This window comes from Equus caballus, chromosome 17, assembly GCF_041296265.1.
Source record: "Equus caballus isolate H_3958 breed thoroughbred chromosome 17, TB-T2T, whole genome shotgun sequence".
NCBI classification, from domain to species: Eukaryota; Metazoa; Chordata; class Mammalia; order Perissodactyla; family Equidae; genus Equus; species Equus caballus.
The window spans coordinates 49,687,914-49,696,815 of NC_091700.1; the positions used below are offsets into that span (position 1 = coordinate 49,687,914).

The following is an 8,902-nucleotide window of genomic DNA, read 5'->3' on the forward strand; positions in this document are numbered from 1 at the left end:
CGGTTTGGATCCTGGGTGTGGACGTGGCACCGCTTGGCAGCCATGCTGTGGTAGGCGTCCCACATAGAAAGTAGAGGAAGGTGGGTATGGATGTTAGCTCAGGGCCAGTCTCCCTCAGCAAAAAGAGGAGGATTGGCAGTGGATGTTAGCTCAGGGCTAATCTTCCTCAAAAAAAAAAAAAAATCTTAATGTGGTATATCTTCCATCAGGTCTGTTTCAGGAACAATTTCTGTTGATACCTTCCCCCTTTGAATGGGTCATACATTCCTGGTTTTTTTGTATGTGTTTTTTTATGTATGTCTAATGTGGTAACTCTGGAAATCAGATTCTCCCCCTTCCCCAGGGTTTGCTGGTTTTTGTTATTGTTTTTGTTTTTTGATTATTGTAGGCTGTCGCTGTGCTGAGGATCAGCCTAAGGTGTAAACTTAAAACCTTCTGAGGTCGTTTCTGAGTTTTTCCCTGGATATGCATGGTTAGTTTCTAATTTTCCTTGTATATGCAGTTGTTTTTGAATGTCCTCGTCTTTAATATCTGGCTCCCAAATGGGGAAAAAGAGAAAAAAGACAGTGGGGGGTGGGGAAGAGATCTGACCCCTTAAGTTCCCTGGAAGTCACTTCAGGTGGAGGCAGAGAGGCCGGCAACAATGGGGGGAGGTGCAACAGTGGCTGCCTGCCTCTTTATCTGCACCTTTATGATCAGAAGCAGCAATCAGGGATCAGAGCACAGGTCCCTGATATTTGGAGGACAGGGGCCTTTTTACCTACCACGGCTCCACAAGCTATGTGCAAGCTGCTCCAGGAACATTTACCCAGCTGCCTGCTATGAGGCTAGGGTTGCCGGGATGAGTAGCTGCTCCTGTGCTAAGTGCTGAAATTGATTGAAATGAACTGCAATTTACCTTCCAAGTCTGGCCCTGAAAGTTGCAAGCCTTCAACATACTCCAGAGTTCCAAAATAGTTACATCAGATAGATTCTGCCAGTGTAATTGCTGTCTAGGTGCAGAAACAAATTTCTGGTGCATCCTACCTGCCATCTTTCTAGAACCCTCTCTCTCTGTTTCTAATTTTTTGAGGAACCGCCATACTGTTTTCCATAGAGGCTGCACCATTTTACGTTCCGTACAGCTATGCACAAGAGTTCCAATTTCTCTACATCCTTGCCAACATTTTTTACTTTCTTTTTATAATATCCACACTAATAGAGGAAGTGGTCTCTCATTATGGTTTTGATTTGCATTTCGCTAATGATTAGTGATGTTCAACATCTTTTCATGTACTTATTGTCTATGTATATATCTTCTTTGGAGAAATGTCCATTCAAGTTTTGCCCATTTTAAAGTCAAGTTTTTCTTTTTTATTGTTTTTTTATTGTAGGAGTTTTTTATATATTCTGGATATTAATTTTTGTTACCTGACTTTTTAAGGTTTCTTCCTGTCTTAACATTTATATACCTTAAAACTACACTAACTGTTAACCCAATAAGCCTTACGCTCTATTGTAGATAGCTTAGAACCTAGCTACTCAAAATGTGGTCCCCAGACTGGCAGCATCAGCATCACCTGAGAGCTTGTTAGAAATGCAGAATCTTGGGCCTCCCCTGAGAACTTCTGAGTCAGAATCTGCGTTTGAACAAGGTCCCCAGGTGATTCATACGACATCGAAGCTTGAGAAGCGCCGCTCTAGCACACGGTGTGGCTGTGTAAGATGAATCAGGCGCCTGTGTTTTAAAATTTTGGATTCTAGAACGACCCCATCCTGGCATTCTTACCCTTTCTGCTATTAAAAATCATGACCAAACTGTGCAGTTCTGATGGCAAAGTCACGAGTGTATGGTCCTTCTTAACCCTGACATGCTGACATGGATATTTTTCTTCAGGGTTGAATCAGATCAATCCATATGCTATATCTTTTTCTATCTATTTCTCTTCTTTTCCCTTCTCCCTGCTCCAAAAATAAACGTAGCCAGTGGCTGTACCTTCTGTTTCTTTCCAGAAACAAAAAGGAACAGATTCCCGCGCTGGTTTTCAGTGGCCCGTCTGACACTGTTTTATTTCTTAGCTGCTCTGTGTAAATTGCTTGTAGGCAATTCTTGTCTTAACCTCCAACTGAGGCTTTGTGCAGCTGACGTGGTTATTATCTCAGGAAGTTAGTGACAGCAATCCATTCCTTCTCCTGTGGGATCATATGACTTTAATGAGAATACTCCCCGAGTGTCCACTTTCTGAGCAGCTGGGGTGGGTGTAGTGGCTGAGGTTGAGATCTTTGCACAAGGAAACTTTGAGTCAATGAGACTCTTCCCTGACACCTGTATCCTAAACACCTCATCTGATCATTAGCCTTGAAAAATACCTTTGGCCCAGGTAGATTTCTGGAAAGGACAATAATGAACACGATACCCATCCTAATAGACACATTCACCTTGAGCATGGGCTGGTTCTTATTATTGTGTTCCCTCATGGTGAATCTTGCTTTTAATGGCTTAGTGAACTCCCACTTACTCACTCTAAGTTGTCTTTTAGTAATGTGAGCATTATCTTTGTTTATATTTATTTCCATTCCATGCAGCACACAGGTAGAAAGAACTTGAAACTAAAATACATAGTTAGTTTCTCATCATTCCTTAGCAGGAGTGAACCCACAAGGAAGGAGGTAGGAGGGAGGCATCTCTACATAAACTGATGCTCTGTGTTAGTGGAAAATCTCCGTCTATTCCCCTGTGATGCCTCTCACGAAGTGGCTGCAGGAAGGGCCTTGGGGGGATGATGGTGTATGCAGTGGATGTTTTGTTTGACAGGCCAACATCCATTCCTCTCCCTTTGATTAGTCTAAGTCTGTTGCAATGATTCTATTCCCCTGCTAGTGATTGGTTTTGGAATGGCAGGTGATGAACCAGGGCATGCAGTGATGTCTGAGGGTGCTGTAGAGGTGGGATAATTCTGAGAGGTTCCCTTATTCTGTGGAAAGATGGCTTCTCTTTTTCCGCTTGACCTTGTCGTGTCTGGAGAGGATGCCTGGAAGTCCTGCTGCCATATTGCTATGAGCCTGAGGAGGAAGCCAGTCCTGAGAACAGCAGAGCAAAGGGTTAGAAGGACCTGGGACCTCAGTGACATTGCTGAGCTGCTAGCTCAGCAGATCTCGAGACCCTGCCCTGTGGTCTCTCAGTTTTATATGACAATAAATTTTCTTATCATCTAAGTCAGCTTCAGTCAGGATTTTTGTTTCCTGCAGCCAAAAGCATTCTAACAGATACGGTGGGAAAATATGGACAGTTTCCCAAGATATCAGTGTTTTGGGTTTATTTAGTTTGCAGTGTTATAAGTTCACGGAATAAAACAGATCCATATTCCAAAGTATACGAACACATTCCAATGCTAAATATAAATTAAATATTACTTTTAATCTTCACTTACATTTTAGACTGTACCTCGTGACTTTCCTTCATTAACACAGATAATTGCGAGCTGGCTGTTTTATTTCCACTGAACTATGCACCTTTATGGTGTAGAGACTAACTCTGAATCCAGCATCTCCCATCTAAGTCTATTCCCTTTGGGCTTGGCTCTGGGCCCATCCAGCCAGGGCTCTAACCAGACTTAAGGATCATTGTAATTACAATGTATGTTTCAACTCCATTAACTTGGAGGTAGGATAAAATTGATTTATAAGAGGAAATTAAAAACTACATTTAAATTTTAAATTATGTTTAAACTAATATTTAAAATTAAATGTTATTTTCTGAATAGTTGATTCATGCATATGGTACACAATTCAAAGCGTATACAGTGAAAGAAAGTCTCCCTCTTGCCCCTGGCTTCAGCCACCCAGCTCCCCTTCCTAGATAGACAATCATTGTTACCTGTTATGAAAGGAAACCGGTCTCCCTAATCCACTCAGCCCTCGGTTCAACCGGGGACATGAGCCCTGCTGATACACACGATATTCTGGAAAGTTGGATAGCGCCCTAGACCCGAGACTCACTAAGACTGTGCTCTGGTCGTGACCTTGAGAGAACAGCTGAGCCCCTGGCCTTGACTAGGTCATCTGAGCTTCTTTTATGGAATGGGGGTTAAAAAGCCTCTCTAATCTTCCCATGTTCTTCAGAGGAGATATAATAGTGAAAGTTCTCTGGAGAGATAAAAACACAACGGCAGTCAAGTACAGACAAATGAAAATAGTTTACCCCATGGGGATCCCAAAATGGGATGAATATTTTCTTTCACCTATTTAAAATTCTGTTTAATGCTTGAATAATTTCTGCATGAGCTAAAATATAAAAATAAAGGATTATGGAACCTGTTGTCAATGAGTTCTAATTAGTTGGCTCCACTGTTTTTGACCCCTTCTGAGGTGCAGGAAGTGCTAGGATTTGGGTAGAGTTTTTGTTTTTTTTTCCTACTCTAGGCATTAAGTACTTATATTGGCACCTCAGAGCGGGGGTAAAGGATAGAAAAGCAGGACCCAGTTTATACAGTTTCTGAGTGGTGGCTGTGTCCTGGAATAGCATGGTGGTGGTGTTGGGTCAATCCAACGGGGAGGGGAAGTGCCTGCAGTTGGTTTCCTGGCCCCAGGACACTGAGCTGCCCTTCCAGGTGTGTATGTAGTGCATGTATGTGTTCCCAGCAGGGGGGTGGGGGCAGTGAACAGGTAGACTCAGGGCACAGGGTGGTGGCATGAGCACCCCTCATGCTGGGCCTGAATTCTTATAGAACGAGCCAGCCATCGTTGGAGAGGGATCACAACCAGCCTCTGTTTAAACCGGAGGCTTTTCGGAATAGGCTGAGCTGCAGGCAGAACTGAGGAGGCTGAGGAGGAAAGCACCCAGAGCTGCCAGGGCTTAGCTGGGCTCAGTAAACGAGGGTTGACTGGGAGGGAGAAAGCCAGCATTGTGAGGGTCCGACTGCAGGCTGCTGCGGGAGACCCACGACTGGCATGTGGATCCTGTCGGAAAGGCGTGCTGTATTTGTTCTGGCAGGCTCCTTGGTAAATCCATGCTAAGACCCCGCCGGGATACTGTCAGCTATGAAAGGGCCTTCACCTTCTGCGCGGGCTTTTCTTCAGCCTCCGGGCATTTGCGGTTCCTCTGTTTAGATTTCGAGCCGGCAGAGACACTGCCCCTTTGTGGAAGGCTGCTCTGGCTGAGAGAAACTGATTCTTCCTTATTTCATTTTTTTCTGAAAACCAATCCTCTCTGAATTAGGACTCAAGCTACTGCCCTGCCATTGGGCCAAGACTTTGTGGTTGCCATGGCAACAGCACCTTCTCCTACCTAAGAATGATTCCTTTTTCTCAGAAGTAATGTGGCATTCTGCAGTCCCGCTCCTGCCCAGGTCTCTGTGGGTAGGTCCCTGTGTGCACAGGCGGTCATTTCTGGAATATGTAGAGGGGGAACACCACTGCCCCTGTTGACAGTATCATTCCTCCTGCTTCCCACTGTCCCCAGCCCACGTCTGAACTCAATACAATATTTGTGAATTTGGCAAAATTGAGTTTTGACACTTTCCCCCCCTGCCCCTGCCCCCCCCCCCCGCCCCCCGCTTATATCTTTCCTTTTCCAGTTGAAGCAAAGTCAGCAAACTTTGACTTAAGCATCATAGCATAGTGATTAGGCACAAGGCTCCAGATGAAGGTTTTTGAGTTTGAATTGCAGCTTCAACATTTAAGAAGTATACATCCTCAGGTAAGGTTCTGAATCCCTCAGTTTTCTTATCTGTAAAATGGGGCTAATAATAATGCTTTCCTCATAGGGCTTCAGGGAGGATTAAATTGGGATTATTTGTGCAAAGTGCTTAGCACAGCGCCTGCCATGTAGTAGGAACTCACAAATAAACTCTTGGTTACTATTATCATGTGTCAGAAGCTGTGCATGGCTGTTTTAGGCAGAAACAATGCCAAAGGCAGCCAGCAGAAACAGATATCGGCAGCCACGGGCCACAGTCCCTCCCAGCCTCAGGGCAGGCACACCCAGCTCCTTCCACACCTATTCTTGGTTACTGGGTCATCAGTTGCTCTCAGTCTGTTCTTGTAGTCTACGGTCTACACACATCCATCCTGGCTTGACCTGATCTTGGTAACTGCTGCTCTCTCCAGAATCCATCCTTACATCTTTTTTTTTTTTTTTCTGGTTCAGATTCACAGTTGTCAAGATACAGTCTCCAGAGCTGGGTTTCTATTGCTGGTGCTCTTGGACCTGCCTATAAATAAGGTTCTTGTTTCAGGCTTATCTGACCAGCTTAACACCTCTCCATATAAGTCTTCCTGACTTTCTTCTGTCAGACCGCCCATTCCCAGTGGGCCTGATGGAGGAGCTCACGCCGGGATGTCTGCAGGGAGCTACGCCATTCAGGAGCGGCTCCCCTCCTACCCTGCACCTGAGTTCACCTCACACAACACAGACGCCTCCCAGCACCCTGGACCCAGTCCCTTCTTGCCTGATGGAATTTCTTATGTAGTTTTGGGGGTGCTTACAGAACCTTCCTTCTTCCTCATCCAAAAGGGTGCCTTCGATTCAACTTGGGTATCAACCAGTTCTCACCTGACAGCTGACCCAGGCGGAGAGATGAACCAACCACAGTTACTTAAATAGCAGCACCATCATCTGCCATTGTATTGTGCCATAGTTTATTAACTAGATCTATGTTATAGAGTATGAGAGCTGCCAGTCTCATGTAGCTATTAAGTGCTTGAAATGTGGCTGGTCTAATTGAGTAGTGCCGTATGTGTAAAATATACTCTGTATCTTGAAGACTTAGTACAAAAAATAAATGACCTAATTAATATTTCAATATTGATTACATGTTGAAATGGCAGCATTTTGGATATATTGAGTTAAATAAAATATATTGTTAAATTAATTTCACCTGTTTATTTTTACTTTTTTCATATGGCTCCTAAAAAAATTTAAATTACACACGTGGCGTGCGTGTGTGTGTGTGACATTCTTTTTATGCTGGACACTGCCGCTCTAGACTGCAGTCTCTCTGCAATAAGTTAGGGATCAAGGAAAATATATATTACTCTAGATATTTTAATCAGACAGGGATTTAACACAGGGAATTAGGTGCTTACAAAACTAAAGTTGGAGAAATGCAAATCAGCAGCGGGGGAGGGGGTGAGAGGGGCGATCTCCCTAACTTTCAGGTCCACTGCTGGCTTTCCGAGAATCAGGAAGTACTGTGTAGAGCAGAGATCAGAAAACTCCAAGAAAATGCTGCTGATGGTCCCAGCTGCCCCACAACACCCAGGTGGGTGGTTGGCAAGAGTTTCACTGGTTTCTGTAAAAACTGACATCTGACAAAGCCCAAGTGTCCACTACTGGTGCTGGAGGGATAAGAATGGGTCCTCTTGCCTCCCTTCTACCTTCCAAACCTCATGCAAACACATCTCATTGGCAGAATACAAATCCCCTCCAGGATCTTGCATGCCATGTGGTTCCCAATCTTGCAGCCCCGTGATATATAGGAGAGCCAGAAAAGGGTCTGTACTAATCGATGAAAATGAACAAGTGAAACCTGAACAAAATGAAACAGTCTCAATATTCAGCACACTCCTATAGGAGAGTCGTGTTCATCTTGGAGTCTCACATAGTGCCTGACACACAATAGGTGTTTAACGACTATTGAAAAAATTGTTTTTTTTGTGTGTGGATATTTATGTGGGTTTCAGTGTTCAGTGGACATTTTTGTGTATGAGTTTTCTTGTTTTTATTGATATATTTTCTGGGGATAGACATTCAGAAGTAAGATTGCTGAGAATTGTTTAGTTTTGTCATGTTGTTTTCCAGAAGTTCTGCACTGGTCTCTAGTCATCCATATATTATACACACAAGAATTCTATATGGGGGATGGCCTTTCATGGCAATGTCACCAACCCTGTGTGTCATCATTGCTTATATTTGTTCTAATTTAGTGTGTATAGGGTGAGCCCAGTTTTCTTTGGGTTGGGGACTGGTGAGGCAGTTAGCAAACGGGTTATGGACGGGGCTGACTGACTCAGCTGCAGAAGTCACGATTTCTCTCAGCACTGAAGGCCTCCAGCTGCCAAGAACTTTGTCCAGTTGAAGCCTTCCCCACCATTCTAGGTGTTCTTCCTTTACGATGAACGAAAAGGAGTGGGAAAGTTTGAATCACTGCCTTCTTCTCTGCTCCCAGTGAGGGTTAAGGATAATTACATAGACACTTGACGTTTGTCTCAGAGAAGGAAATATTAAATGGTAATAGCTAAATGAAACTTTTATTTTCTACCCTGAATCTTGCTGTGCTCCGTGACAGGGACCCACATGTTGATGGGGCTTAGTGTTTATGAGTTATATTCTAAGAACGAATACATAGCTTATTTCTCTGTAAGGGGAAGATCATCTAAAGCATGCAGAGATGATGCAGAAGCAGATCAGAGAACGGTTTGGGTTTCCTTACTTGTAAAGGGGGATAAATAACAGGATCCCTCAAGGTTATCGTGAGGATCAAATGATTTAATACACAAAAAGTGCTTATCAGGGTGCCCAGCACATAGTTAGTGCTCAGTAAATGGTGGCTGTTTCGGGGACAGGTGAGGCTATGGGTGTTCCTCAGCCTGAACCCTGATGTTCTCGGTCACTTCTGCCCTGAGCTGCATTTTTTTTATGATGAGTAGCCGAGTGAAGAGGCTGTTGGCACGAAGCTGGGAAATACAATTATCTGTAAAGGGTCTCTGGCAATTCTGGGATTTATGAGCAGGGAGATGTGTGCAAGGGGCCTAGCATTACGAGGTGTTGAGTCAAAGAATGGCTGAGCTGCCAAGAGTCTTTGACATCATTTAGTGATATCATTTTATAGATGAAGAGATGGAGGCCCAAGAAAATTAAGTGAAAGACCCAAGATTTTCCAGCAAGTTAATGGCAGACCTTGGAGAAGAAGTTGAGTCTCCA

General features: G+C 44.0%; 1 long non-coding RNA gene across 1 annotated transcript; it reads left to right on the top strand.

Annotated features, from left to right (window-relative positions):
• The first annotated feature begins 5,268 nt into the window (after positions 1–5,268).
• On the top strand, positions 5,269–6,851 carry LOC111768682 (uncharacterized). The gene is made up of 3 exons (XR_002801155.2): positions 5,269–5,337; positions 5,556–5,677; positions 6,128–6,851. It is a non-coding gene; the product is annotated as an uncharacterized lncRNA (long non-coding RNA).
• The last annotated feature ends 2,051 nt before the right edge of the window (positions 6,852–8,902 follow it).